This window comes from Fundulus heteroclitus, chromosome 7, assembly GCF_011125445.2.
Source record: "Fundulus heteroclitus isolate FHET01 chromosome 7, MU-UCD_Fhet_4.1, whole genome shotgun sequence".
In the NCBI taxonomy this organism is placed as follows: Eukaryota; Metazoa; Chordata; class Actinopteri; order Cyprinodontiformes; family Fundulidae; genus Fundulus; species Fundulus heteroclitus.
This window is the reverse complement of record NC_046367.1, coordinates 32,587,528-32,615,218: the sequence shown is the minus strand read 5'-3', so window position 1 is coordinate 32,615,218 and position 27,691 is coordinate 32,587,528. Positions and strand designations below refer to the sequence as shown.

The 27,691-nt window shown below is 38.4% G+C and overlaps 1 protein-coding gene across 1 annotated transcript in view; it reads right to left on the bottom strand.

The window, feature by feature from the left end:
- The window catches only part of htr1fa (5-hydroxytryptamine (serotonin) receptor 1Fa), a 45,272-nt gene extending 25,167 nt beyond the window's left edge, over positions 1-20,105 (bottom strand). Inside the window, exon 1 of the mRNA XM_012850119.3 lies at positions 19,975-20,105. The gene's annotated coding sequence lies outside the window, so the exon portion shown is untranslated. The remainder of the gene's footprint in view (positions 1-19,974) is intronic.
- Between the last annotated feature and the right edge of the window lie 7,586 nt (positions 20,106-27,691).

Below are 27,691 nucleotides of genomic sequence, written 5' to 3'. Positions count from 1 at the left end.
CTTGCTGTTTTTCTGCTGACTTTGCTGTTGGACCAAAAAGGAGCAAAAAAAACCCCAACAAAACAAACATTTACTTTATTCAAGAGCATGGGCATGCAAATTATACCAGTGACCATGTCCACATGCAGAGCAGTTTCTTTATGTAAAACAATATTCAGACTATGCAGTTTACATGAGTAACAAGCTGCCTTCACAATATTTATGCACATACAAATACTCTATTTCCCTCAAAATATATATCATTACTCATAACCCCACAAGTCAGTTCACATTTTGAGTGCAGATGTAACATTTAGTAAAAGGACAATCTGCTGGAGCTGTTCATGCAAGACATGGTGACAGGAGCTATTCAGACCAACCTAATTTCCAAAAAAATGAGACCATCTTTAAGCAGAAGCCCAAAGGTCTAAAAATATGCAACACTCTTTGGAAGGGATGGAGTTGAAACACCAAAGCCCAAAATCATTACACATAGAGATGATATATTCCCAGTGTTTATTTTTTGATGATTATGGATTCCAGCTAAAGAAACCCCAAACATCAGTTTCTCAGAACATTATTTTACATCAGTCTAAAATCAGAATATTTATAATAAAGACTTAAGCTGCATACTGAAATGTATATATGTCTATGCACATTACAGTATATTCACTCATAACTTGTTTAGGGCACCTTTTGCATAGAGATCAAGCTGTGACTCTGCTGATGACCAGGTTGCTTTAATAGTGGGCTTTGTCTACATTGTTGGGTCTGGTGTATCTAATCTTCCCCTTGAAAATGTTCCATAGATTATCTCTGTGGTTTAAGTCAGGCAAGTTTAAGTCATTCAAGACCTGTGATTCAATGTCTTTTAAAGAAGATATTGTTATTTAAATTGGCATCCCTATAAAGCTTGTCAGCAGAGAGAAGCATGAACTGCTCTAAAATTTCCTGGTAGACAGTTGCGCTGACTTTGGACTTGAGAAAGCCTAGTGCACCAGCACCAGCAGAAAACATGGCTCCTTAAATCATTACTGAATGTGGAAACCTCCGACTGGACCTCAAGCAAAGCGGATTATGTGGCTTACTCCTTACTCTCCAGAAACTGGGGACATTGATTTCCAAAGGATAGCCAACATTTACTTTCATCTGAGAAGAGGGCTTTGGACCATTGAACAGCTGTCCAGTTCTTTTCTCCATAACCCAGGTAAGATGCTTCTCACATTCTCTGATTCAGGAGTGGCTTTACCTAAGAAAGGGGGCAGTTGTACTCCATATCATAGCTTTGCCTGTATTTGGTGGTATTTGATGCACTGACGCCTGCCACAGCCTGTGAAGGAAAATCCCTTCAAAAGGGAGATTCGCAAGGCACAATCTTCTCAAGCCTATGGTTTTCCCTGTTACTTTTGCACCTTTTTACCACCCTTTTCTCTTTCATTCAATGGAACATCGATATGCATGCATACAACACTTTGGGGACAGTTTATTTAGCAATGACATTTTGCAGCTTCCTCTTCTTGTGGAGAGTGACTGTTAGCTGGACAGCAGTCGTCCCCAAAGGCCATAATGTGAAGTACTCAAATACACAATTATTTCAGTGATTTAAAAAAAAAAAGATGTATCTATAAGATCTAAACTGTGACCTTTACAAAACTACCAAAACAGCACTCTTAAAATGTGCCTTGGGGTTGCTTTGTTGCAAGCAACTGGCTAATATCAACATCTGAATGTGTATCAGACTTACTTATTTCCAAAGGCTTAAGGGGGAGGGGGGGAAATTACCATCCAGTTTGTTTCTAATGTGACCTATAGACATGCCACATACAAGCCTATTATTTTTACAGAATTTCTGAAGCATAGCCAGTATAATTAGAGAGATATAACAATGTTTTTTTTATGATAATGTTCATCTTCACAGTTGCTGCATTACTGAAATGCACATAAAATACGAATCCTGATGCAACATTATTATGCCTGCATCGACAACCCTCCCACACACACAGAGGGTAAAGCTTTGAGAGCAGCTGGAATAGGTCGGAGAGGTCAGGCTGAATTCTCAAAGGATGCAATTTTTTTTTTATTTTTTTTAAACAGTTTGACTCATAAATTGATCAGTCATAACATTATGAACACTAACGGGTAAAAAAAATAAAAAAATCTTAATGTTCTATCTATTAAAAAACATACTTCTGGGATTTGCAATGATGATAGCTTAAACTAAGCTCACTGCGGTCGGTGATAAATCATATATTCTACACGCAGACAGCAAGTAAAACAGCATTTCATTTACCACTGTCATAGCAACATCTCCATCCATCTCGCTCAACTTCATGAGGCAAATCATAAGAAAAAAAAACAAAAAAAACTAAGCATGTCTTTTTTCTCATTTTGTAAACATTCAGAATTAAATCAGCAGCCTTGTCCTCTGCAAACTATGAACAACAGACGACTTACTGCTGTCTCTTGATAAAACGAACACTTAATGGAATTACCGGGAAAGGAAATCAATGGATGTTTTAACTAGATGATGTTTTAACCTAAACTGGAACAAACTACTGGGAAATGGGCTTACAAGCCTTCTGTCATTCTAACTTAACAACATGGATAATCTTTTTATGGTACATTGGACTTACTGCACACAAAATTAATGACTGGACCACAATGTATTCTTAATGTCGTTCCGATCAAAAATGCAGTAATCGGATTAGCTTTGATTCCGCCCCGTCCTGTATTCAGAATTTAAGCATTCAGGGTTTTGTCTCTGCAGACAGAAAAAACAAAAACAGACAAAAAAACAAACAAACAAAAGTCTACTCAGCAGCAATCAACTCAAATGTGATAAAACTTACTCCAAAAGGACAAAAATAATTAACACAGCCAATAATGATATTTTAGTGGGTTAACGAACAAAGAATGGATTTACCAATTAAAATAAAGATTTGAAGCTTTAGCCATACATACACAACAAAAATGATGCTTTTGACAGAGACAGGTTTGTTATGAGAATGTATTTTTTTTTTTTTTTTTAGTTTCAGTTGCAAGGGTGCATAACTACCCTGCATCTAATTTCCAGAGACATTTTTTTTCCTTTTCTTCCCGTTTCCATCCATGCAACATTGATTGAAACAAATTCACTCAGTGTCTGTTGTTCAAAAGATGCCGAAAAATTGAACCGTGTTATTTTAACTTTTATGGGATAGTCTCAGTTGTTTTGGCATCCAAGGGCAACTGTGTTCTCTCAGCTTGGCTCCGCTGATGATCTATTTTTGAGAAATTACATCAAAGTTTTACAGATGGCATTAGAATGGCGGTGTCCAAATACAGAAACGCTCTCGTTAGCAGCCGAGACACATTCATCACGTAATATTTTCTACCAACTGTCAACACTGTTTGCAAAATAGCTGGCCCGGAATGATTTTCTACATACACAATACCACACCTACTTTTCCAAGCATACATGCAGATAAGTTGTTGATGCCCAAAAATGAACTAAATAATTAGCAAAGTGTTTGTAAACATACATAAATACAATATATTTAAATAAAAAAGCATTTTTCACAGCAGCAATCGCACTAAAAGTTCCAGAAATCTGTGAATGCATGTCTCTTTATTTTTATCCGACCAGCCTTACACCCACAAACCTTTAAACAATGTTCATGTATTGTGCTTTTTGAATTGGTACAGTCTAGGTTTCCTAATTTGTGACCATGGCGTGGTATACAATTTTTAAGTTGTGTTCTTTTTTAGTAAAACTCATAAAGTTTTAAGATAAATGTAAAAATTTAATGTTTGTGGAAAACAGCTTGCTAATCAGGTTGCAGCTTAATTTTTTATTCAGTGTTACATTAACAGTGTTTAGTGAGTCTCCTGTGATTTCCACAACACAACTGTCTGTGATTAGCACATCTCAGGATATTTATACATCCTGTTGTGAAATGAGCCAACAGGAAAATAACATAAGATCAGACTCTAAGGCTTAGTCTGGGGAAACTGAGATGTTTTTTTATGCGGCTGTGGCTTTCATCCACACATAAACGGAATAATATATACAATTAAATATGAAAAAAAAAAAAGTTTTAAAATTCTTTGATAAAATAAAAACAGCAAAGTTACTCTCAGAAACTTTTTTGATTAAAAACTTTTTTTTTATTTTCATTTACAAAATGTGTTCTTTGCTTGCAACAATATTGGAACAAAATTCACTCCATAGCCCAGCTGCTCCAATCCATTGATGTGCAAAGAAGAAAAAAGGCACTTGGAGGTCAGCTGTTTTACACAGGAATATTTGTTGTTCACCACCTCTTTATTTTGGTTGATGTAAGTTTTAGCTTTGTACTACACTGCCCCTAATGCAACAACAGCCAATGGTGAATTTACCCGGGTTTGTGTGGATGCTAAAAACTATCCTGTGTGTACGATATTTTTAAAAACGATATGGGGGAAACATTTGGGATTTTTAAATACCCTGCTACGTGTGTCCAAGGCATAAGGCAGATCTAAGGCCACAATAAATGTAAGTGACTGCTACAGTCACCCCTCCTAAGTGACTGTTCTTACAGCAGAGGGGTCCACCGTATAAAGACTAGCCTCCTAGGCTTATTCTCCGCCACTAGTCATTAGTCGCACCGAGGGGAACAATCTCTTTCCATGGGCTCCAAATGGAGTTCGGGAAACTGCCACATATCCAGGCTGGATCAAAGCTAAGTCTGCAGTCTGTCGTCTGTGGAATCAGACGCTAAAGTCCCTATGCTTGACAGGCCAAGCTTCCTATGACCAGAGACCCGCTTAAAGGGATGGGAACCGCTACAGCCCCTCCTGAGCTAGCAGTCTGCTCGCTGCCCAGACAACCAGCCTTCACCCTGGTCCAACTTCTCCCAACCAGACAGCCAAAAGTCAACCAAACACACAAAGGCAGAGGTTTCACTGTGTTTTAAGGTTTGACCGAAAAGACTAAGCTGGCAGGCTAGCTCCCGCTAGCTTTCTTGAAACCTACTATGTTGATGTGTTGGGTGTGTTTTACAGTTATAACAAACTTTCTTTCCACAAGGGTTTTATACATCGATGGGACATTAATGTTTGTGTTTTCTGGTCTTCTCATTACGACCAAATAGAGCTTAAAGCCTCTTTATATTAGCACCGAATAGCCACTCGCTTCCCGATGAACTTACTGCTACTTACATAGTTAAACGTAACTATGCTGTTTAAACCTAGTGCTGGTCCTCGTCTCGCTCCGCCATCATCCGATAGTGCTACAAGCGTTATTACAGCATTAATAGGGAGCATTAATGTCGATTGAATGGTGTTTCGTGTAACTTAAGGTTAACTCATCAAGCTAATATAAACAACGGCCAAGGGAAGTTTCCTGACACCATTCCGGTCAATGGTCTGCTACAGCGCCCTCTGGCTTCCTAAGTTACCAATTTGAGACAGAATAGACCCCTTGCATCTGACGTCACAGTCACGTGATCGGGGGTGCGCACCTCCATCTTGGTGGGCACGCTAGCGTGACAGCCCACCACTGCATTGGCACAGTTAGCTTATTACTCGCATGGCCGGCGGAGCGATTGTTCAATATGGTGCAAACCTGTTGCATTGTTGGTTGCGGGAATCGTGCTGGGAGGGACAAAAAGTCGTTCTATAGGTTGCCTACCATAATAGACTGGCAGTGTGCTAACAACGGAACCGCGGGGTTTAAAAAGTTCACCGCTCACGATCTGTGCGGCGCGACACTCGGACACGACCGGACTGTACACACTGTACGTCGTGCCCCCTCTGGGACCGCTCGCTGTGGTGGCAGAGGCAGGGGAGCGACGGTGGGTGAACAGGGAACCAGAGCAGGGGGTCGAGCCCAGCTCACGCACCGCACCGGCGGCCGCACGGCACGGCAGGTCGCCCGGCCTGCCCCGCGAGAGGAGGCGTGCCGAAACAGGCGGCCCAACCCCTCCGCGAGCCGATCGACGTTCGGGCCCCGCGGGTCCCGGGCTGGGGACGGAGAGGAGCGGAGGTCGCCCCCTCGTAGCTCTGCTTGAACAGCAGGATGTGCTCACGAAACGGCCGACTGAACAATATTAAACTCACCCTTCCACGGACAACTGCTACATCATTCAGGTAACAAACAGACAGTTCACGTATCCATCCGGCAGTGAACTGTTTGTGCGCTTCCAAACTCTTGTACGCCTTCATCTGATCGCCACATTACGTTGGGGTGGGTGACAACACAAGGTAGTTCACCAGATCCGCATAGCAAATGGCCAATCATCGGGAGTGCTAGAAAAATCCATATCAGGAAGAGACAAAGGGTCCGCATTACCGATCCTTGTACATTTAGCATAGTAAAATGCCTTATCAGAAGGCTGTAACTCATCCACATAAGGCTTGGATTGCATGTTGGTAAGGGTGGCTGCCAACCAATATGGCCGCCACGCAAGGGGTTCTGGGTAACGGAGTCACGTGGTTGCAAGGGGTCTATTATTACCAAGAGAAATAATTACATTAATAAAAATCAAGTGTCCTAAATCTTATTGATTTTATTTGGCAAAATTTTAGATCCTGTTTTGCCTAACCCAGATTTGCATTGCGAATTGGTTGAAACATACCAAATGTTGCTCTAAATTAGTTAAGCCAATTTGATCTCATTCCACGTTCTTTAAGATTAACTTTAGTTTTCTAAATTGGATCTGCAGTGATCCAAGATTCACTGAATCCTTCTGATGTTTTTTTCAACTATTTTATTGGTCCTTTTGTGTATGAAAAGTTCCTTAGATTTTTTTATCTTAATTTTGCTTAGTAGTGTTAGTTAAGCTTCACTAGCCTAGTAGAGATGATTTGTTGACTGAAATATATTGTTAATTCAAATAAACAGCATTCTATAGTTGTGTTCTCTGGATGTTCATTTATTTCTGTTAATAAATTCTTGAACTTGAAGAGAAGCTGTCACTCCTGTATTCAATATGTGCGCAGAGTTTGCTGTTGTAAGAACGCCAGTGCTCGAATCACCCTTTCAACTTTTGTCCTAATATCAGCTGTTTGGGCTGATATTCACCAGACCCAACAGACTGAGAGTTAGTTATTAAGTTATTAAAAATTAAACATTCAATAACTTAAAACTGTGCGTAATGGCACAACACATGTGAGTTTTATATAAAGCATAGTATACAATGGTGTAAGGTGGGTTGCCAGTAGACTAAAGCAATGGAGACGTTCTCTGGAGTTATGAAGGGATGCCTCTCTGGCTAGCAATCTGCTGGATGAGTTTGGCTCTGGAGATGGGCAGATTTTACGGGCAATTTAGAGTGTGATTAATGCAGGGTATACCACTTAGTTATTTGCAATTTATAGCAAGCAGATGTTTTTTTTTTAAACTTATGTCATTTCATCACTCAAATAGATGTAAATCATATCTTTCTCCTAACACCAAGATAAAATGAGATTTATTTTATTGTCATTGTACACACAAAGCATACACAATGAGATTCAGGTGCACTCCTGAAATGCGTCCATACCATCTGATGACGAAAATCAGAATACTGTTATTTAATATACTTGTAAAATTTGTCAAGGCCCACATTTATGTGGGGAAGATTTGAAAGTGGTCAGGCCTCCTAATGGCCTATAAATCTGAGGTAATATAGAGCGCCAAGGATAAACAGACATAGGCTATATTGAAGGACTTACTCAACACTGGTTTTGTCTGATGTCCACCCTTGAAACATGTTGCAGTACACAAGGTTTTATGACTGTTAGATAAGAGAGAATACTGAACCTTCTCTCCACACTCACTGCAATGGACAATAAAACCTGTAGGTGCTGCTACAGGGGCTTTAACATTTTCTTTCTTCGATTAGGAGCCAATTTCATAAAAGACCCCATGGGGGAAGACCATCTCTCAAAGCTTCAGAAAAGGTTCACTTTCCAGTATTAGATATGGCCAGATGATTTATGACCTCTTCAACTTCAACGCCACGTTAGCGCCTAAAGGTTACTCAGTTAGAAGTTCACATTTACAGTCATTTATTGTTTACTCTCCTCAATTGATTTCTGCTACTCACGTCAGCTGAAAAAAGTAGGTGGACCTCCCACCTGCCTCGTATTTTCTACGGCTGGGTGCATTTATCTAAACCGCACACAAACACACACAATATCATGAATGGCTCCTGTGGTAGTGTTGCTGTGTTTGGTGTCTGGTGCTAAGGAGCCTTCAAAAGTCTTCAAATCCCTATGATAAAACAAGAATAACTGTCGAGCATGTGGTTTCTCTTGGCAGCTAGCCTTAATTTGAATTCACATCTCCCATGGAATGGGGAGAATTAATTAAACACTAATTCCTCAAGGCTTTGGACTTCTCATGATAGTTAAACAGCTTTCCTATTACAGACAGTGCTAAAAAAGAAAAACTTATTTCAAAAATACCTGTTTTCTGTGTCTGCTATTGGGAGATAAGATGTGCTGTATGTTAGCAAGAAGCTGTGCATCACTCTTCTCTATTGGTAGGCAGCGGAAAATGCATTAACATGTTAACAGTTAAACCAGTTCTTTCAAAAAGCATAATGCAAAACGTCTGAACTATAATTTAGCAAATTTCAAAGTTGAAACAATATCTCATTGTAGAGATGGGAGAGCACATGGGTTTTGAAATTATCTCTGGCAGTGGCAATCAAGTTTTTGTTTTATTATTTTGTTTAATAAACAACCAAAATTTTAAGAGCAGAGAAGGATTATAAATATTTGCATGGAGAAAGAAAATACAAATAAATTAAGCAGATCATAAAAGAGACGCTTAAATTTAAACAGTCTGCTCATTTGTTGGTTAAAAGTTAAAGAATGTAGGCCAAAAAATCATCAGAACAAAACTAGACAAAACAGAACAGTATTTGAATTCTTCATGTGTTGAAGATGGATCATATTGTGCTGTGTAGAAAATATCTACAGTGGAAATCTTTTTTGCATGACAGCAATGTCGGAAGCCCTCAGGATTGTACAGATAAAAAGATGTCTCATTTGTGAAGAAAATGATCTTCCAACTTTCAGTACACTTTTATGTTTGGTGCTCCCCTGCAAATTCCAAAGGGACAAGTTTGAGGCATGGGAGCAGATCTTGTCTCTAAAGACTTTTTGTTCTTTAGACATGTTATGTTACTGGGTTGCATTCAGCAGCAGGAAGGGACATAATTAGGGTTGAGCGACTGCTCGTTTCTTAATGGATCACCAGTTCAGTGCAGGTGACACTTTTCTACCAAGAGTACTCAGTTTTGTTTTTGATCTTATCGAAAATGTAAAATTAATGTATTGCTGCATCCAACCCGGGCAGCCATAGCGCTTTGTGTGAGGCCTCACTTATGCTGCTCAACTATTCTGTCCCATTCAATGAAAGAAAGCCTTTTCGCCTTTTGAGTTTCAATGCAGTTTAAAACAATTTGCCTTCATTATTTGTTATGTCCCTTTCTCCTGCTTCTTCTCTTTGCATTTTGAAGCTCAGTTTAAAACCCGATTATGATCCAGTCGCACAAAATATGAAAACACTTGTCATTTCTAAGCTTTTGATCAGGCATGTAACAGCTAGAAGCAAATTTCTACAATAATTGTCAGATTAGTTCAAATATAAAGGAATTAAAAACCAAGCAAGCTGGACTAAAGTAAAATAAATAAATAAATAAATAAAAACCCATGAGATGTGTATCACTAAAATAAGAAGATAAGGAGATGAATAACAACTGGAAGTAAAACATTAAAAATATTTCTTATTTAAAACAGAAAAAAACAAAAAATGTCAAACTCCAATTGAAATAAAAGCCAATGAAGATAGATGTGTCTCAAGGAGGTTTTTTTTTTATCTAAAAGTCTGTTTCACAGGAAGTGTAAAGCCAGTGCAGATTTATGCTTGTTTCATGAGGAATCTGCTTAATAGACCAGAGCACTATTGTTGAAATATATTAGTGTAAAAGCTCCTGAACAACAGGGACAGCCCATGTGACACTGTCAACATCCACCATGATCTTTAGATCTATCCTGTAATTAATCTGAAGCCGATGAATGGAGGTCAAAACTGCTGTAAGACATTAATGGTTTCTCACTTTTAAATCTTTTAAAAATGCATCTTTTTACACTGGCTTTTACCTTCAGAGAGCACACCCAGCAGGCCAACCTTTGCATTTGTCTTTTGCCTTTCATTGTTTTTATTGTGTTGGGTACTCATTACTGCTTTTATTATTGTGGTTCTATCTTGTATTTCAATCTAAAAAAAACTCACAAAAAGAGAAAAGGCAATTAGAAGAATCTATTGATACAATAATTTAAACTTTGGCGCTCAGACCTCGGCAGGAACCATAAACGCTGATTTATACTTTAATGTAGATAAGCAGATGTATGAGAATAGGGATATTTCCCCCCAGGCCTGAAACTGGTGGTGGAGTTTAGATAGATGAAGTTGGTTAACCCATAGAGGCTGGTTTCCAAGGTAATTGCTTGAGTTAAATGTCAAACTTGGATAAACAAAGTTTGCATAAACTAAGCATGAAGCGACTGTGGAGAGAAAAAAAAACTCCCCTTTGGGAAGAAACCTCTGGCAGAACCAGGCTCAACATGGCGGTCTTCTGCCGGACCGTTTTTCGAGTGACAGGGAACTCCATGAGAGTACAGAACGAACAACACTCTGGAAAGGGCGAGGTTGAAGGAGCATCGAGGAAAAGGTAATCAAAAGGTTATCAAATGATAAAGGAACAAATGAGCAAAGCCTACATGTAAGAACTTTCACCAGCAAAATCATCAGTAACTATTTCAAAATCTCTGTGAGATAGATATTGGTTTTGCCCAAAAATCTCAGTTGTAAAAGTTTGTTTTCAAAAATGTGCTGCGGTGCTTTTCAAGTTTAATAGATCGATCAGTTATTATACCAGTGCTTTTCCACAGTGGCTTTGTTGTAGGAAGCTACAAACCCAAGAGGAAAGGGAGGCTGGATTTTTTTTTCTTTAGTCAGTATGAAATAAAATGATCTGTTAAATGTTCTTTTAAATTAATAGTATGCAGTTCATTAACAGCTGCAATGATTCCTTAAATGTGACTTATATTTCTATATTTCCTGCTTAGCAAGTTAAGAAATCTTGTGTTTCGTAAGGATGTGCAACACATATAGTGAGAACAGGACTGGGTCTGGGATGAATCTACAAGGAACCAGTCCATGTACATTTTTACTTTTTTTTTGTGTGTGTGTCCTGTCTGGCAATGTGACAATCAGAATTGATGTCTTAATTCCAAAAAGAGCCCCACAGATTTTACTTTCACAAGTGCAGGCTTACGGCCTTTGTCATAGTGCTCTACTTGATTTATATATGCAAGATGCTTTATTAGAATTTATGCAGGGACTATTTCCTGTTAAATGGACCCAAACAATAAGGTAGAAGAGGATTAAAAGGAGAGAAATATATTAGACAAAATGCCATAAGGGAGAAAAGGTGAAAGAGAAAGAGGAGAGAAAAGGGAGATAGCAATATAACATCCTCTGAGTCTGCTTCTACACCTGCAAAGAGAGATATAAACAGAACAGCAGAACCGATAAAGTATTACAGGTACAAACAACCAATGTCTTCATACCATCACTGAAGAACATACAGTATTATTTAATACAAAATGTATAAAGTGACAACTGAAGATGATAATAATAGGGGTTTTCTGTATAAAAGTGAATCTGTAAGTACCTGAATCCAAGCACCTGTAAATGTTTGTGAGAGTGCAGTTGTGTATGGAAGGTTTACCCATAAGAAAAATGCTCAAAAGTTTTACATTTTCAGCTGCGGCTCTAATTGGGATTCATCCCACCTCATATATGAATCACTTAAAAGCAGATTGATATGTTTCTGTGCATTGTTCAAGTATCTATTGGAGTGACAACGTTTAACAAAGATGTTTTGGTGCCTCTAACGTGAAAGAAATGGGTTGAAGGTTTCCTGGCATCAGATTGAGATACCTCCTTGGCACCTGATACTTGAAGTCTTCCAGGCACATCCCACTGGGAGGCGACCTCAAGAAATTTGTGGAAAGGTTAAAAATGCCAACTGGCAGCACTTTGGTATCCCTCTGAATGAGGTAGTGAGTTACCATTGCAACCTGATCTCTAATAAGCATGCTATGATGGATGGATGGATGAATGATTTCAGGTTGTTAATCTATTTTTCAGTTGTAATCAGTACTAACATAACAAAATGAAAAGTTGCTGTAATCCAATCTTTCAGCACAGGATAAACAAGAAAACATCACGAATGCATGTAAAAAAAAGAAGAAGAACAAACAGTGTCTCTCCTACACCCTCACTTTGACTCATCTGTTGTATTTTGGTTGCCAGTTTTCTTTAAGAGTGATTCATCTCTTAAAGTCGGTAAAACATTTTGTGAAATAAATGAAAATAGCCAACAACATTTTCTAAAGAATGGGACCAATGTATTATTGATGAGAACTATTTCCTATATAGCTGTTTGTTAGGATTTTGATAAGCAAATATTAGTTACAAATTCAGGCCATTCGCCATGTCTTCCATAATGTATATGGGTGAATGAGTGAAACTGAAAGCTATTGAGAATTTTTTTGTTTCTAATGTTGCTATAATACCACAAAAATACATTTCTTTTTGTCCCCCAGAATGACGTTTTATCTGCCCAATTTTGCATAGCATTTGTTTCTTTCATTTTATATATTATATATTATATCTTTATTTCTGATTGCACAACTTCCAGTCAAGTTCAACCCCTTTAAAATAGGAAATGTAATGCATTTCAGACATACTTGGTGTTTTTGGGGTTTCCTTTTTTTTGTTTTTAAAAACATTTGCATTCTGGCTTCATTGTTGCTCCATATATAAAACTGGTACTCTGGGGTCTGCTGTATGTGGTTTGAAAAAAAATTTTAACAGCTAGATTTAAATATTATTAACCCTTACAAGACCAGATCATTTATACATAAAAACCCGAAAACCACCAGAGGACGTTATCAAGATTGTAACAGCAAAGATAAATTTCACTCTCAAAAGAGTAAAAAGACAACTTATTTTGAGTAAGTTGTTCATTGTTCATTCTTTCAACAAATTGACATAGATTCTGTATGACACATTTAAAATTATACAGAAGACCTGAATCACTGCAGCATTACCCCCAAAATACATTGAGCTGCACTTTCATCCAACCTTTTAAAGTTGTCTTGAAGTCCTTAAATAGGCTCGTCATATTGATGTTATTTTATACCCACTGCTATTTTTTCTATTCAGTCTTTGTCTAAAAACTGAATAACCTGAATATTGTATTTCAGTCTATATCAATTTACCTATTTTAATAAGCAAACCAGGAACAAAGATAAAATGATTGATTATAGAAAAGACATGAATTAAGAAGAATCTCAGAAAAAAACGGGACCTGAAAAGTGCTTCATGCTTCACTCTGTCAACTATTATATGACTCGCATAATAGCGCCTAGGAACCACCATGTTTGTGTTCAGCAGGATTAATGGTGTATCTGATGTCTCTTAATCTTTAAATTATTTTTTGTAGACAACCACTAAAAATGATGCTTTGTTTGGTAGACTCTTTGCTGCTTGTGCAATATAATTATTAATCTTTTAAGTAAGTTATCTGTTATGCACTCACACAGCACAGGTTCAATCTTTGTGTTGGGTTGTCTTTTATGCCTCAATGACTCATAGGTCAGAGATAAGCTTCTTAACACATAGAAGTCTAATTTATTTTAAAATTGTAGTTCAAGGCCTGCACTTAAAGCGAGAAATCTACCAATTCTCAAAGAGAAAAAAAGGTATCTCTAAAGGCCAACTAACGTTTTCTCAAGAACTACATACAACTCTGTATTAAGAAAGTCTGAATTCACACAAAGGAAGGGAAAATGGTTAGAAGATTCTTACCATAGGCTGAGCTAAAGTTGAAAACAGTACAAAATAGTACAGTTTCAACAACTACAAGTTTAGCAGCCATCCATCCATCCATCCATCCATCCATCCATCCATCCATCCATCCATCCATCCATGCTTATCAAAGATCAGGTTTCAAAAGTAACAGTTCCAGACTGAAAATCAAGACATTCCTCTTAACAGTGACAGTCTCAAGCTCATTCCTACGGACCCCAAGGTGTTCCCTGCCTCAGGGGTTTACAGTCTCTTCCAGCAATTTCGAGGGCTACTCTGTGATCTCCTCCCAGTGGGATGTGGCCTGGAACACTTCCAAGGTGAGGTGCCCAGAAGGCATCCTGATGTGATGCCAAGAAAACCCTCAGCTTATTTGTTTCGATGTGGAGGAGCAGGAGATGTACTCTAAAATGCTCACTATATTTCCAAGTCTGAAACTGACCACACCACAACTATTAGATTGAAATCTGAATAACCCAGATTTAGCTTATACCATCAAATGCAACGTCCCATTCGAATGCTTAGAGTAGATATGTCTGTTCTCTGTCTGTCTTGCATCTTAATTGTTAATCACAAACTGGTTTGCTAATAACTTACAATTAGAAAGTTAGCTGCTGTTGCAGTCTTGCGTGAAGCATCAAATGGAAGCCATTTAACAGCTCCATGTATGCCTGATGTGGTATGGAAATTTTTTAAGCGAAAGGGGAAAGCAACTAAAGCTATTGCATTGGTAATTGGTTTCATATCAGTCTGCATGAGTTACACTGAATGGGCTGTACTGATTGCTTGCTGCTGTGAGGCTTCAGACCATCACCAGACATGACCTTGTCCTTGGTTTGACTCTGCTACTAATCATTGGGGTCCATTATTTCTCTTTCCAAGATAGGTCCCTCAGTGTAATTAAGTACCAGCAAATGTAGCTCCATCGCCACATAGAGCCCAACATTCATCAATATTCCGAATTTCTAAGCAAGTGGGTCCTTGAACTCCTTTACGAGAACATAACTCTTTACAATGAAAACATTCATGGACACACCCAGGATTTATATATTTGCATCCATTGTCATTGTCAGCTCACCAACATGTTTGTCCTTTGAAATTAGTTTCTTGAAGGTAGGATCCTCAGTCTCTTTGCATGCAGTAAATTAGTTATTCACATAAATATGAGTTCCCTTTGATGTCATAATAAAACTGCAAAACTTAATACTTTTTATGGAGGTCTTGTATAGTACTTCCACTCATATATTGCATAGTTGTTACCTGAAAGTAAATAGGATACATTTCCATCATAGTTTGTAAATTAAAATCTTACTAGTGTAGCAGGCAAATGTATTCACCTCTCTTTAATCAAATGTCTCTGAATAAAACCATTTAGAGGTCACGTAATAAACTAAGTCTACATGTGTGGAATTGAATCCCAGGATAAATAAATTCCATGGTGTGCTTTCAACATCTCAAAGCGCACCATTGCATAACCACAAACCCACCAAATCATGGCTGTTCACGTACACTTAAAGGTCAGGCAAAAGTGCATTAGTGAGAGAAGCAGTCAAGTGGCCAAAGTTAACTCTAAAAGACCTGAAAGGATCAACAACTCAGGTAGGATACTCTGTCAATGCAACTATGCACTCCACAAACCTTCAACTGCAGAAATGTTCTGTACTTGTGCTTTATCAAGTCAGATGACCCCAAAGCGCTTTACGCTACAGTCAGTCATTCACCCATTCACGCATAGATTCCTACTTCTGACGCCGATAAGCTACATTCCAGCCACAGCTGTCCTGGGGTAGACTGACAGAAGCAAGGCTGCCGTACATCGGTGTCACCAGGCCCTCTGACCACTAGTGATGAGTATTGCCAAAGAAGTCACAATTCGATTCGAATCACGATTCACATGCCACGATGCAATTCTATCACGATGCATCACGATACTTGAATTATTGCGATGCATCGCAATGCATTGTGATATTTTCACTGAACACTGTACACCAGTGGCTGACTGGCTGTGTTTGATCTGGATAGTGTCTTCAATTGATACATACTGTAACTGAAAGCAACTGAATTCATACATAGCTGTATTTATTGAAATGACTTTTGCAGGTATTGCCGTGAAAATAAACATTACTGTAACTGGACACTAATATTACTATTACCGGAGTGGACACACTGACAAAAAGTGCTTAGGATTTATAAAACTTAAAATAACAAAATAAGGATAATCAGTGCCGTTTACATGGCCTTAGTGGTCCTTTAAACCAATGAAATGAAAACATTCATTTCATTGAATGTTTTCATTCAATGAAATGAATGAAAACATTCATTTCATTGAATGTTTTCAATGAAAACGCGTGTAGAAATTGGGGCTAGCTTGCAATCGAGTGTTGTTTGTTTAATCATTGCTTGCGGCTCTTGTTTTTCTGGATGGCGCCTCAGCATGTGCCTTTTAAGTTTGTTGTGTTCCCACAGTATTTCATCACGATGTAACAGTGTTTGCAAATTACGTGCGTCATATCAATTTTGTTTTTACCTTCTTTGTTTTTAAAGACAAAATGCGTCCAAACATCTGACTTGACATGTGATGGAGCCGGGCAAATGTTCTCAGTCTCCTCCATGTTTTGTTTATGAATGACTCGTCGCAGTATCCCACGGCCGGAAATGCTTGTGACACAAGGCAGCGGGCGTCAACACATCTGCAGCGACATCTACTGGACTGGAAGTTGTATTCCACTTGTTTTTGGCCAACCATTCATGCAATTTTATTTATTAATTTTTTAAATTAATAATCTATTCTTGGCGTCAAGAATCGATGCATTGGATCGCGAATATTAGAATCGCGATGCATCGTCATGACGATTATTTTGCACACCCCTACTGACCACCACCAGCAGGCAATGCAAAATTAAGTGTCTTGCCCAAGGACACAACTGAGACGGTCAGAGTGGGGGATCAAAACGGCAACCCGCCGGTTACAGGACCAACTCCCTAACTCCTGCCCCCTGTTGCCCCGAAAAAAGAAGAAAGCGATTGTTGAAGTTCCATTCAAAGTTTGCCACAAGCAAATGTAGTGGAAGCAGCAATTATGGAAGAAGTTAGTCTGGTCAGATGAACATTGGGCCACATTTGACCATTTGGCCTCCATAGAAATTGCTCTGTTTGATGGAAAACTAGCAATGCACATCACTTTGAACACAACATTATGGTGTCAGCATCATGATGTGGGGATTGTTATATTTTACCGAGGACAGAGAAGCTGGACAAAGTTGATGGGAGGGAGCTGAATAGAATTCGATTCTGAAGGAAGAACTGCAAAAGCCTTGAGACTGTGGCAGAAGTTCACCTTCCAGGAGAACACACAGTCAGAGCTGCAATTAAATAGTTCAGATAAAACCATGTCAATGTGTTAGAATAATACTATCTAGACTTGAATCTAATTGTAAATCTATGGCAAAGCGTAAAAACTGGTGTCCATAGACGCTCCCCATCATATGTTTGAGCTGTTTTGTAAGGACAGATTTGCAGAAATTTCAGTATCAAGGTTAGGGAGGGGTAACTTTCACATTTGAACCGATACGGTACAGATACCTGGGAATCGATACCAGAACTTAATGGTTTCCTGTACTTGTATGTGCTTATGTAGTGATAAATGTTAGTTTATTAATAAAATCTCCATTTTTTATTTAACATATTTATTTCTCAATATATAAACTTGTTTGGATCTACAAGTGAACCTTATTAAATAAATAATGAATTTTAATACATTGCCTGAATAATAATTAAGGCAATGCAATAATAAAACAAAGTTTTACCAAAACAGCAGTTATTAGAGGCATAGAGTGATCTAGGTGAATACGGGATTAAAGCTGTGTGTGAGAATAAAATTTAGGGAACTGTTGTAGTGCAACAGTTACTGAGAAGAAAAAAAAAATTAAAAGCATTATTTATCCAGTTTTGTAAATTAGGGTGGGATACATTTACCATGAGGGAACATAGAGGCTTTTCTCTCTGCTCTCTTTGCTCTGACTGCCAGCGAGCTTCAGGACGAAGCAGCCGTCTGTCTGTCCGGGAGACAGTGGTTGGAGAAGCTTATAGAAGTTCCCGAGACAATAACTCCACAACGATTGTTGCTTTCACGGGAAGTCATTGATAACAGAAGAAAGTCACTAGATTTTTCGCTAGTAATTTTTTTTTAAAAAAAGTCGCTAGATGGGTCTGATAAGTCGCTATATATAGCAAGATATTCGTTAAATTGGCAGCAGTGACCAGATGCTTCCTCAGATTAAAAATATTCCCGCCGCTGGTCTTGCACTTCGCCTCACAAATATTGCAGCGAGCAGAATCTGCAGCGGCTTTTGAAAAGCAGAGCTAGCGCCTTCAATCAGCCATGCTTTGCTAACTGGACCAGCAGCTACTGACGCCATCATGCTCTTCTGCGTGCAATGTTGTCTTCATGTTCAACAAGGAAAATCGCCAGCTCTTCCACTCCCTGAGTAACACAGTGATGTGTTTAGGTACCGAAACATGGTGCCATTTGATTTTACGTGAATCGGTACCCGGTAATACCGACGGGATTCGGTCAGTGCCAATAAAAGTACAGAATTCAGTACCCTAATCGAGACACAGTAAACTAGTAGTAACAGACCTTGAACACTTGAAACTGTAATTGTCACAATGGCTGACAAGTGTTGACACAGGGGGATGAATACAAATGCATGCCACACTTTTTAGAATTTGGCATCAATCTGGTACACACAGCATTATTTCCTGTTCACTCCCAAATTGTGCGTTACTTTGCCCAGGTCTTCCACGTAATATGTCAGTAAAACACACGGAAGTTTGTTGTGATCTGAAAAATTGAAAAAGATTCAATTTCTGTACTGCACATATACTGTCAAATCTATAAAGCTACAAAAATAATGCTTTCTTCGTCGGCAGATGTAGTGTTTTATACGTTTGTAGAAATCTTTCCATCACAGTAATCTAATAACTACAATGTGTAGTAACTGTCGGGTGCAGAGATATTTTTTATGGCTTTAATGCAAAAGAAAAAAAAAATAGATTTGATATTTTTGTTGGTTTTTTAAGTAAAAAAAGTCTCCAACATTAAATACATGTTTTCGTGACTGGGTGGCATGCACATGCACACTGTTGGATAAGCACACAAGGTACTCACAATTATGCAACAGAGCTTTCAAGTCTCTCAACCCTTTGATTCCCTCGCTGTCTTTATCACACCATCCAATTCCAACGATAAATGAATCTTTCACAAACACGGCAACCCATGCAATTCCCTTTCGTATTCTACCACATTTGCCTTCCTACATGCCAGAGTCAATGCAGTGTTGTGGATCTGATCTCTTCGTGGTTGCTCCTGAACAGCAAGTGAGAGAACCCAAACACTGCAGCCAAATGGATTCCCACAGGAATTCCAGCAAGTATTTGAAGGATGTAGTGCTATAAAAGTCACCATTAGATGTAAGCCCTGTTGTGAGCAGATATTAGATTCACCAGTAACACATGCATTCAACCACTACAACCTTTGCCTTCGGATCAAACCCTAAGAAGTAGAAAGATATTTTCATTACTGCTCCCTTTTAATTAGAATTGAGGGGTCCATTAGTAAACGCCATACAATGCATGTATATCCATTTATTTGCTCTCTTACATAATTAAAATCAGTCTCCAGTTATTTGGTATGCTAAAGTCAATATGTTTCATCTGAGAGGAAAAATCGGAATAACTTTCATTAAATATATGTTAATGGTAAATCCATGGTTGGTACAGAATGTAGGGACATGTGAAGCTGAGGTCTTCGCAATCTGTCAGTCAATATGATACTTTATTGAATTAAACGTGACAATAATATGATTTATAAAGAACAGGTTAAGTGCTTAGATTTACGTGCGAGTTAACTGTTTTAGAAAGCAGAGGAAAATAAACCAGCATACTTATATCAAATCAGTTCAGCCAAATATACAACTATAGTAAATAATTCTGTCCCTGCCCAGAAAGTAGCCTACTTCCTAAATTCGCTCCCTTAATCAATCAAAATGCGCACCAGCCTGTGGCCCATTAAACGCAGAACTTGCAGGAAATTAACTTACCCGGCTCCCGAAGCAGAAAAGAAATGCCCGAATAAACCAAGCGGCGCCAAAGGCACATTAGATTCCACATTTATGTTCATTCACAGCTGCCCGACGTTCACGCCGACACCCAGCGAGCCTGTCAGACGAGCGCGCTCAGGCGGGAGCGCGCCTCTTGGCCACAGACAGCGGAGCGAGGTGCGTCAGTGGAGAGGAGGTGTGAAGACAATATCTGCGGCAACAGCAACAAAGTAGAATAAGATCATGTTAACTAGTGGTCATAAGAAGCGTTTTTTTAATCAGCATTCCAACGTAAGTTTCCTACATAAAAACTGGCACATTTGAGGTCATAAATATCCATGCCAAATTTTACCCCCAGTGTGTAATTTACATACAGCATAGCCTGTCCAAGCGTTATCAGCCGCTTAAGGACCCCCCATCACACTCCCCGGCCCCCGCTCCCACCACTAGATGGAATACATTTATGAAACTGATTGCTTTTATTAGGTTTTGTCAGACGCAATTGCGCAAAACAGAACATGTGCTCCTTGTAAGTAAGGACAATATAATTAAAACCATGTCAACATTTGGAAAAATTCATGACTATTCCTGAAAATATGTCAATTAATGCTTCACACGCACAGCGATGTGTTTTTGGAAGGCAAATTTGAAAGAAGTACTAAAAAGCTTATTTTGCTTGTTTTTTATCATGCACACTGAATTGCGTGGTCAATCATAATATACAGACCCTTGCAAAGTTAATAACGATTAAAATGTCTCTCATTGTAATGCTGCAGACCAAACTTTGTTTAGTGTAATTAAAATGTTTTCTTTTCTTTACACATAACAATCTAGAAAAAAATGAAATGCATGTATTGAGCCCTTTTGTGTCAATACTATGCAGAACTACTTTTTATTGCATTTACAGATGGAAGTGGTATGTCTCAATTAGCACAGCTACAGATTTTTTTATTCCTTTTTTATTCCTTTTTTTGCAAAATCGCTGTGTAGATGATTTTGTAAAGAACAAAAATAGCCCGATCTCAGTCCGACCAGAAAGCACTTCTGACCATAAACTTTAAGTCCTCTGTTGCTAGACTTTCAGTTGGAAGTTAGGTTTGGACTTTGACTACAATGTAATTTGCAACATTTAATAAAAAAAATCTTGCTGCAATAACTCACCTTTTGCCAGTGTTTTAATCACGCTCTGTTCAAGTAAATCTAGTAAACGTTACGGTAAATGAGCTGTTTTACTTCAGTCGAATCAATGAAGTCAATTTAACATATCTCTATGCAGCTGTTAGCACTAATGTAAAAATGTTTAAGGCCTTTATTCTAACAGATGCATATGCTATCTAAATAATTTTACTGTATCTGACTTTATATGGTTGTTGCCCTGCTGAAAGGAGTGAACATCTCAAGTCTTTTACAGGTTGTTTCTTTATGCAATAGTTCAAGTCAAAAAAATATTATTGATAATTATAATTTTATATGGAAAAAGCACTGTAGTCAGGCCTCTTATGATTACAATATTCAGCCCATACTCAGATGACTTGAAAAAAGTTATAAATTCAATAATGTCCTATTGCAAGGTCCATCTGTGGTTGGATCTGCTTTTATGGTAGGCTTTTCTCAGGTTTTTGTTTAAAATGGACAAGCAGGTGAATTATGATTGGTCGAGGAGATGCATTCGACCAGAATGAAGCGGAGAAAGTTAAGTTTCCCAGCTGAGTATTGAAGGAGTGGCCTAAATGAGTATGAAGGATGCTTTGGTTTGGACAGCACAAGAGAAACACTAAAAAAGGCTTCACAAAAATAAGCTCAATTACTTTAACCAAGACAGACAATCTGACTCTGCCTGGGAGTCCTGTCGGTTTTCTTATACTGTGAATTTGCCCTTAGAAAAGTTTAACATCTCATTATAACAGGGGAGGAGGGAAAGAGTTCACAACACAGAGAGAAATAACCGCAACCGAAGACATAACCTTTTCATCCATTATAAGAAGCTAAACACTTAAAGTAGGGCTTCATGAAAGAAGCCCAATCATTCTAGAGTGGCCCGGTTAAAAATTCAAACTTGGACCATGATAACGGTTTATGGTGACCTAATGAGTCTTGTACATATGTTATAGCTTCCCTGTTTCACATTTCAGTCTTGTGATAAATCAAAGTTGCTTGAATAAGTTAACAGCTTTGAAGGGTGAGTTCTTGCTTGATTTTTCTCTCTCCTCTTGACCTTCTTATTTTATTACAAGGGACCAGTTTCACGGATGACTCTGAAAAAGCGTAAACGTTATTTTATTGTTTATGTATTTTTAAGATTCTGTGGCACCAGTGGCCTTTATTCAAAGTAGAAACTGGCAGTGAGATAATGGGAAAGACGTGCAGCAAAGGTCTCAATGTCATGATCTATGGGGGTCAGGTTTTGGTGTTCATTTCTGTTCGTGTTCTCATCATCTCCCCGTGGTTTATTGTGTGCTATAAGGTCTTGCCCTACCCTGTTGATTCCTCTGTGTTCATTATATTTCTAAGGCGTTAGCTGTTCTGTTGTGTGTAGTTTCTTAGCTTGTATTCTAGATTTCCCCTCTTTGATTAGAACTCTCACTTTGGTTAAGTGTTATCTTGTGTCTTAGTTGAGCTTATCTGTGTTCAGCACCCCTGCTTACCTTCTGCCTCAGCTGCTCCTCATTATCCTCTGATTATCACAATCCCTTTCGATGTCTTTCTCCTCACTTCATTCAGTATTTAAGTTCATTGTTGGTCATTGTTCCTCGCTGGATCTTCTGGTTAGACTGCTCGTTATTTCCATTCTCTATCTTTTCCATGGCCATTTATCTGCCCGTGGTACTACAGTACGGTTCTTCTTGTGTTCCCACGCTTATTCTCATTTTGTTTCCCTGTAAGTCTGTATTTTTAGCATTTTGAAAAGAAAAATAACCACGTTGATCTAACATTCCTATGTGCATTTGACTCCAACTCCTAAACCGTAATACTTGACACCCAAGGTTGTGAACCATCCATGGTCAACTGTGTCAATTAATTGCTTTCATACATAGAACACCCACACTACCAATTATGCCCTGGCCTGGGTCTGTCTTATTTTATGATATTAATTTTCCATCTATCTATCTATCCCACTTATCCGTGATCGGGTCGCGGTGGAAACGGGTCCAGGAAGGAACTCCAGACATCCCTCTCCTCTCTCTCTTCCGGAGGAACCTCATTTCTGCCACTGTTTTTGGGACCTGCTCATCTCCTGCTCCATCCTACCATCACTTGTTATATTTTTTTTGGACAAAAATATTTCGTATTAAATTAAAATGTGTCTGGTTGGTTACAGACTGGCCTTAACTGTGCGCAGATTCACACCACCATTTGAGCTGAGAACATAAGAGATCTATTAATGAAAGTGGGATGCTGTGTGAATTTGTGGCAGCCACGTTTGCACTTTGGTTACTTTTATAAGTTCACAGAATCTCGCAGGAACATGTTTACCTAACTGTAAATTCAGTTTCTGTTTTATATCGGACTGATTTCTGCGACTTTAAAGGATCATGAGGCAATAGAATAGCCTTTAAAGAAAAAAAAAAGCAAATAGATGCAATGATGGCTGCATTAACTATTTGTATGTAAGCCCTAATCAAGAAACTGGAAAACACTGATTAGACAATGAGATAGTGTGTGATCCGGAGGTGTTGTGTTACATTTTCTATCATTTTCTCAGCTCACCTCCCTCTGAGCGCTGCGACACTCTGCTATTTATCAGGCTGGATGTTATGTAAATGTGTTCTCCCTGTGTCTCCTACATAAAGTCACTGATTGATGTTAAAATCGCCTTAATTGACTGCTGGGTGTAGATGGCTTATAATCATGTTACTAAGATGTACAGTAATGCAGACAGTTTGCTGTGATCTGTGAGCAGATGTGGGCTGAGACTTTATTATAATTTTTTTTCTTTCAAGTAGAAAAATATAAGGCTAAACATGGAATACAAGCGTATACCAAGCTGGACTTCTTTCTGCCGTTTGGCCACTTGTTTTACTGCATGTCAAAGAAGCGTCACAGCTGCAGCCTACAAAACTAAGTCAGAGAAGCTTGAGTTGGTTGGCAGCATGAGGTTTGCAAACTTTTAAATGAGGCAGAGTACAATATTTACAGGGTAAAAACCAGTTTTTTAGGGCGTGACTGAGTTGTACAGCAACTGTAACACTGCAGGCGGCACATGGGTCTGGTTTATACAGACTAACCATGAGCAGGAATACAAGAATATTTTTGGGCTCTTTTTACTAGTATTTTTAACAACAAAAAAATTCAATGGCCTTAGAAACAAGAATTAAGTACACAAGTTTAAATGTATTTATTTATTTTTCTTGAATCTAACATGATTAAAGTCATACATCCAAACTCAAACATATACATGCAACAATGACTCTGATTGTGATTGCATATCCATAAGTAAGTTGCAGAATAAACTACGTACTCTTTGCAGGAAGCACGCTTCTGGGATAACTCTTGGTGAATATGTTTCAACCTCTGTCATCAGAAATAGTAGGGGTTATTTAAGTTAGTGTATTACCTGGAAAAGGCCTTGCTTTATGTGTGGTTTCCAAATGTTTAATAGAATGAAAGCCAAGACCATTCCAGAGGGTGAACTTGTTTTGTGTGTTTTGTTTTCCATTCCAAAAATCTGTTGTGATGCATGTTTGGGATCATTGTTTTAGTAGAAAAACACACTTGTGTAAAGTTTGTTTTGCTTTGTGGTGAAGCTTAAGAAGTACAATAGCCTCCCCGGTTCATTATTGTTTCCACTTTGTGCAATATACCCATATCACTGGCAGTGAAACCGACCCACAGCGTGACCATCATGCCATCATAAAGTGTTCTTAGTTTTAAACTTTCATCTTGACCAAATAGTAGTGAGGTTTTTTTTTATTATTTGAGCCTGTATGAGAGGTTTTACCCTTATTTTGAAGCAACAATGTGGGAGATTCAAACCTGTACACTCAGCTTGTCTTTAGGTGTGCTGCAAAAAATAAACAAACCTAAGAACTACTGTGGACAAGGCAATGTCTGCTTGCATGGTAAGACTCTGCTTTTATAAATCAAAGATGTTTGTTTGAAAGAATATAACAAATTTTGAACTTGGCAGTCATAATAAATGTGCCTTAAGTGAAGATTACAACTTGCTGGTAAGAACAGAAGAAATTAAACACATAGTGTTTTTTTTTCATCTAACATCTAATTAATTTATCAATTAAATTCTCCAAATCCTCTCAAATTATGGTACAAGTATTATTGGTGAGACCTGGATTGACTTTAGTAGTACTCTTGCAAATGCTGGTATTAAATATTTGTAAGGTAAATTTGAACAGATTTGCTGTTATCATAAGCCCCAACAGCAAATAAATACATAAATAAACAAATAAGATGAGCTTGTCAAACATGCTGATCTCTGCATCATCTGCAACGTCTCAAAATTGGGGAGCTGAGAAAAAAAGAGAACTCCCAGTTAAAACTGAAATGGATGATAATGAAAAATGACCAAATGCTTTTTAGTTACTTTTGCTGGGTTCTATTTACCACTGAAGTTGAAACATGGATATACTAATGAAATCAATTTCAACTTACCAATGATAGACTTAAAGACCAAACTGACTGTGATTTGTAACAGAAGCCATCAACAATGTATTTCTCTGTATTTAGTCCATTTTAAAATAACAGCAACATGTTTATGAGAGTAGGTTGTATTGTGGCTGTGTGCAAAAGGAACTTAATCAGAAAAAATGGTAAGAAATACAATATATATATATATATATAGATATATATATATATATATATATATATATATATATATATATATATATATATATTATGGTAGCTATCACTAGGTTTGATATGGTAGACATCCATATTCAACTTTAAAGTGAGATTTGTGGATAAATCTCCATATCTTCCCCCACCAGGAATTTAAAATCAAATTTCTGTTAATTTGAACTTGTAAAGTTTTTTTGTTCTTTTTTGTGACATAACTCCAAATGAAAGAGTCCAAGTCTTGTTTTGCAACTGCTAAGGGGGTAATACTATTTACTGAGTTGGTGCATTTAAAAAGTTTGAGGACAACTGGAATAAAGCATGCAATTCATAACCTGCATGCATTGAATCTCCTATTTAATAATCTATATTTGTATAATGCCTGCAGGAGTGTAATGTTAAAACCCAGCTTCTGATGGGCAAGAGAAAAAATGAAAACGAAGTATGAACGGAGCAGCCGAGGATTTTTGGATTCATGACAGGTTGCAGTCTGAATGTTGGGTGATTAAACCAGGTTGCCAGACTGCAGGATTTACCAGGGCTTTATGTAGAAGTTTAAGGACCAATAACTGAATCATGTTACATGTGGTAGCAGCTGAACAAATTGAGACTGGCATTTATTAACTCCCCTGTTGGGTCTTAGGCAATATGGAGTCTGGGTAGTTGTAAAATGGTTTATATCTCATAAATTGAAAGAAAACATTTTCATTTGGGGCCCCAGGAGTCCAGTTTTAGCGTAGCGCAGGATCTTATATTCTGCCCCACAGTGCTTCAAATGAAGACGATAAAGACCACTTGTAGTTTGTGGTCAATTTACACACGTTTTGGAAACAACGGTTTATTAGTGGATGTCTACTGTTTTGCTCCTGCTCAAGGTTTTGAAGTTGTTCTAAGTCTCTTGTTTCAAGCCTGCATAACCAAGGATATTACGTAAAATAAATGGTAAAGTCTGCAGGGGGGGGGGGACGGCAAAAAGGACAAAAAAAAACATCATCTCAGACTAAAGAACATGCAGTTATTATTTCACAGACATTCTAATCTCCTCTACCATTGACAACAATCTGTTGACATACATGTATTCTGCAGTCCTTCATCTGTGTGTTTGGTGATGTTTTGCTGCAAGTGACTCAGCTCACGGCGGTCTACAAAGTTCTCCTCCGTACTCTGGCACTCTGGCACAGCCACCCACCTGGAAGCCATCGGATGGCCTTTGTAGGTGGCAGCTGTATCTTTTCATACGTTGATTCCTAACTTGTAGTTAACCGTCGGGCCTTCTTCTGGTCCAACCGAGAAGCTGCATTCATATGCAAAGTTGAGATCAAAACACATACCCGAGTATGGGAAACCTGCCTCTGGGGTGATATAAGCACCATTCACGAAAATCACGGGGTCGGCAGCCTTTTCTGGGAGGAGTGTGCTTACAATCTTCGCCACCTTCAAGGAGGTTGTTGTTTGCTGGGTGTTTGCGGAGCAGTTTCAGTCTGCCTGCTAATATGAAGAAATGTATAAGAAGAGACGGTTCTGCTCTGCCAGTCTAACCACGAGGCAGCTTGTTACCACTGTAACGACCATGCAGCTGCAGACATCCCTGACTACTGCAGTCTCTGCTCTCGCTCAGTCTCTGAGGCGTTTTTACTCTCTCATAAACTCGCCAACAGTGATTCGGGATCTTCTTTCTTTTCTCCTTTTTCTGCTGGTTCGAATGTCTTGTTCTTCTCAATTAGAGGCGAAAAGCAAAAACAGCTGCCTTTACTGGGGTATGAAACCCACTGTGCTGTTTGGTCAGAAAGAACCCTTAACACAACCAAAATGGAACAAGTAAATGCAGAATACTATGCATTTATTTATGAATTGGTTATGTTCGCTTCTGTCAAGTGCTCTGCCAAGTGTTTGTACAATATTAGTCAGTCACTTAACCCAGTCTGAA